Genomic DNA, 5,000 nt, shown 5'->3' with positions numbered 1-5,000 from the left:
GAAGGGGGGAAATCTTCAGACGTCCTCTTCCTCCTTAAAGTCCAACAAGGAATAGTCTCTGAGCAGACTGAGGATCAGTCTGCGGCAGTCCTCAATGGACATCCTCTCCCGCTGGTGGATGAGGCGCTTTCTGGCGCACCATAAAGCGTCCTTAAAACAGCACAGCACCCGCCAGGCGCCGTCAATGTCCTCCAAAGAAAAAGTTCCGCAGAACAGTCCATTCAACACCCCGAAGTGAGTGATGGCTGTCTGTGGCACAAAGTCCTTGAGTTCAGGTTCCAGGGCCCCCAACAGGGCCTGAGCAAATGAGCACTCCCAGAAAACGTGGTAAGACGTTTCCTCATGGATGATGCAGAAGGGGCAGTGTCTGTATCTGCTCAGGTTCCTGGCATGCATAAATGTCCTGAGAGGCAGTCCCCCCTGGATAGCCATCCATGCCAGGTCTTTGTGCCTGTTGGTGAGGATGTTGGAAGAAACATTCCTCCAGACCACCTTGCAGGTGTCTGAAGGCAGGCCTGGAACCGACTCCAAAATGTCGCTGGCTCGGATGAGCTTGTAGATCGTCTTTGGCTTCCACAAGTCCGGCTTGACTCCCTGCAGCCCTTGCTCCCTGATGAACTTGAAGGTATCCAAGTAGAACCAAGGAGTGTCCCAGTTGTAGGGGATGGAACTATCCCAAGTGTCCCACCCCAGGGACCTCCAGAGAGGCAACAGGAAGAAGCGAGACATTGCGTTCCCGCCAGAGTCCGTAGTCCGTCTTGGCAAAGTTCTGCGGACGCAGTTGCAAGCAAAGAACACCCTCAGCTGGGTGGCGATGTCGGGCACGCCCTTACCGCCCTTGAGGGGTTCCTTGAACATGACTGCCCGCTTTACTCTGTCCATCTTGGAGCCCCAGATGAAGTGAAACACCGCCCTGGTGATGGCCTTGCAGGTGTTGACCCGAGGGGGCCAGGCCTGGGCGAGGTACTGCAACACAGGGAGAATCTCGCTGCGGAGTACCAGTGTCTTCCCTTCGATGGTGAGGTCTCTGAGGCTCCAGAGTCCAAACTTTTGGCGCATCTTGGCCAGTCTCTCCTCCCAAGACTTCAGGGCTGCGCCCTCGGCACCAAACCAAACTCCCAAAATCTTCATGAAGTCTGTCTTGATGCCAAAGGGCATGGATGCAGAAGAAGGCAGGAACCACTTTCCGAAGAGCATGACTTCCGACTTCCCGCAGTTGACCTTTGCCCCCGAAGCTTGGCCGAAGTCCTCGCAGGTCTGGACGAGCAGGTCGATGGAGCGCTGGTTGGCACAGAACACCGTCACGTCGTCCATGTAGAGCGAGCACTTCACTTCCCGTCTGTCTGGTCCTGGTGCGGTGATTCCCCCGATCTCTGGATTCCGTCTGATGCATTCGGCGAAGAGCTCTATACAGCAAACAAAAAGCAGAGGTGAGAGAGGACAGCCTTGTCTGACCCCGGAGAGAACTGGGAAGGGGTCAGTCTTCCAGCCGTTCACCTGCACGGAACTACAAATGTCATTGTACATGATGTCAACATATGAACAAAACATTTCCCCAAGACCAAACCTGCGCAGGGCTCTGCACATAAACCCATGGGAGACACGGTCAAAGGCCTTTTCCTGATCAAGACTGACCAGGGCCGCGTGCACACGGAGGTCCTTGATGTATTGGACCGTGTCCCGGACAAGCGCTAGGCTGTCCGCAATCCTGCGGCCAGGAATGCCACAAGTCTGATCCGGGTTGATGATCTGTCCGATGACAGCCTTCAGCCTGTTCGCCATGACTTTGGCGAGGATCTTGTAGTCCACGTTCAGGAGAGAGATGGGACGCCAATTTTTCAAATCACATCTCTCCCCCTTACGCTTGTACAGGATCGTGATCATCCCCTCCCTCAGCGAAGGAGGCATCTTGCCCTCCACCACCATCTCCTCGTACAGCTCGAGCAGGTCCGGGCCCACGAGGTCCCACAGCGCTACATAGAGCTCCGCTGGGAGACCGTCGCAGCCCGGGGTCCTGCCTTGCCTAAAGGATTTAGCGGCAGAGTGCAGTTCCTCCAACGTCAAGGGGGCGTTGGTGGCCGACAAACCTGCAGGATCAATAGCGTTAGAGATACCTGAGAAGAACCTGTCGGCCGCTTCCGAGTTTGTTTCTTTGGGGGAGTAGAGGTCGGTGTAGTAGTCGCTGACCACTTCCATCACGGCCTCCTTCCCCTTCTGGAGTGTTCCGGTCTTGTCACGCAGCTCAGACAGGGGTGTGTGTCCTGAGTGGAGTTTCCTGAAAAAGAAAGAGTTGCACTTCTCACCTTTCTCGAGATGCTCCACCTTGGCACGGAAGACAATGTGCCTGGATTCTTCCTCAAAGTGCTTTTTCAAGCACTTCTTGGTGTCCTCCAGGTCTTGCCTCACGTCCCAGCCACAGTGATGAAGGTCCTGCAGGGACTGCAGCTGACGCTGCAGCCTCCTGAGTTCCTTCCTCCTGGCACACACTTGCTGGCGTCCCCTGGCCTGAAAGAAGCTGCGCAGCTTGACTTTCACGAACTCCCACCAGTCGCTTACCTTAGGAAAGAAAGACTTCTCCTCTCGCCAGGCACCGTAGGTTTCCCTGAGCTCCTCTAGCAGTTCCTCATCGTCCAGCAGGGTGCAATTCAGCTTCCAGGAGCCTGGGCCCGGGGCAAAGCGCTCTCCCAGATCGCCTTGAAAGTGAATGGCCCTGTGGTCAGAGAAAAAGCAGGGAACCATGGAGAACCCGCGGTGCCTGACTGCCCTGGAGGTGAGCACAAAGTCAATCCTGGAGCGCACAGATCCATCGGGGCGGCTCCATGAGTAATTCACGGAACCGCGCCCCACGGATCCCACTGCGTCTCGCAGGGAAGCCTCCGCAATCATCTCCCGGAGCAGCTTCGAGGTGGTGTCGAGTTTTGCGTACATGCTGGAGCTGCGCCCATCCTCCTCTATCGGACAGTTAAAATCACCGCCGATTACTACTGTTCTCGTTGTGGCGAGTTGCGTCCGCAGGGTTTGGAAAAGTTCCAGCCGCGCGTTCTTCTCCGGGGGGGCGTACACGTTGATGAGCCTAACGGGCTCCCCCGCCCACGAACCGTCTATGACCAGAAGGCGGCCACAGACGAGCTCATGGACGGAGTCAACAGTGAAACGTCCTCCCCTGATAAGAACCGCGACCCCTGCGGACTTGCAATCGCCACCCCCAGACCAGTAGGAGGGACCGTGGGTCCACTGGGAGGACAAATGAGTGTACCTCCTCAGAGGGGGAAGTGCACACTCCTGAAGCATGTACACATCACTCTGCTGAGTGGAAAGAAAGGTCAGCACAGTCTGCCTCCTAGACACATCCTTGATGCTCCTCACATTAATGGAAAAGATAGATATCTCAGCCATCATGGGAAAGAGATGAAGGGGTTAGTCGGCAGGGGCTGTGCTTACCTCCCCTGGGGAGGGGGGGCGACCTCTGTGACTTCTGCAGCCTGACAGGTGTCCTGGCCCAGACCAATCTGATTGAGGACCTCGTTGAGGACCTCATCGAAGTCGGTGGAGAGATCTGGGTCCAACTGGGTCAGAGCCATCTCTTCTTCCACCTCTTCTTCCTCTAGCGTGTCGAGGTCTTCCCCCACGGGGTCGGGACCTGCGACATTCTGGAGGACGGCAGGCCGCTTGGTGGCAGAGGAGGGGTCCTCCGCCGCTGGGCTAGCCTGCTCCTTCTTCCGCTTCCTGTATCCCGTCGCAGAGTTGCTGACAGGGGTGACAGGGGGAAGGGGCGGGAAGTCCTCCTGTGAGGACAGGTCAGGGGGGGGTGGAACTGGGCCCGGGGCAGGGGGCCCAGGGGCAGGGGGCCCAGGGGCAGGGGGACCAGGGGCAGGGGGCCCAGGGGCAGGGGACCCAGGGGCAGGGGGCCCAGGGGCAGGGGACCCAGGGGCGAGGGGGGCCAGGGGTAGGGGCGGGGGGGCCAGGGGCAGGGGGACCTGGGGCAGGGGGGCCTGGGGCAGGGGGACCCGGGGCAGGGGGACCTGGGGCAGGGGGACCAGGGGCAGGGGGACCAGGGGCAGGGGCACCTGGGGCCTGGGGGGGGTTCCTCTTACCCGGGTCCTTTGGGGGCTTCTGTGGCGCTGGTTTGGTGGCCGGGCCCTTGCTCAGGGCCCCGGCGTACGTCCTGCTTCTTTCTGGGCAGTCTCTGTAGACGTGCTCTGACTGTCCACAGAGGTTGCAGGTTCTGGACCTTGGGCAATCCTTGGTCTCGTGACCTGCAGACCTACAGAACCTACAAGAAAGCACACTGCATTCCTTACCCTCGTGCCCCGGCTGGCCGCACCTGCGGCATGACTGGGGTAGGTCTGGGTAGTGTAGGAGTCCTGATGACGATCCCAGGGAGAAGCACTGTTGCAGGTGTTGGAGATCTCCAGCGGGACGATCTCTTAGTAGCCTGCAAAACACAGCCCACTTACCAGTCCAGAAGCCGTTGGTGTCTAGTATCCGGACTGGGTCCTTCAACACGACACAAAACCTTTGGAGGTAGGTGGCGATGTCTCTGCCGGGGACGTGAGGGTTCCTCATGGACACCGTGATCCTTCTTTCGTCCCTTTGAATGGGAGAGTTCGCAGTGAACTTTCGGAAGAGGGAGTCGGGTCCAGCGGTCTTCACTGCCTCCCAGTACCTTCTGCACACCTGTAGGGAGACAAATGTGACAAGGAACAAACCTTTCACAAAGGACTGCACCGACAGGGTCTCTGCCTTGCTGAATCCTTGTTCAAGGATCATTTTCTTGCCAAAGACTTCCGGGGTCATCTCCGGGATTCTGCCTTCCACCTCTTTCAGCCGCAGCACGACTGTCTGCTTCATCCAGGGCTCCAAGGGAGGGAGACCGTCTGCAGGGCCGGAACGGTCTGGGGTGGAGGTGGAGGCGGAGGGGGCTTCTCCCGGGGTCTTGGCGGGAGCGGCGTTCTGTGGCTTCTTCACGGTCTGTTTCTTCCCCATCTTGGCGCAGAGGA

Source organism: Staurois parvus, unplaced genomic scaffold (assembly GCF_062004578.1).
Source record: "Staurois parvus isolate SC_StPar_1 unplaced genomic scaffold, SC_StPar_1.0 ptg000884l, whole genome shotgun sequence".
Lineage (NCBI taxonomy): Eukaryota > Metazoa > Chordata > Amphibia > Anura > Ranidae > Staurois > Staurois parvus.
This window is presented reverse-complemented; position numbering follows the sequence as displayed.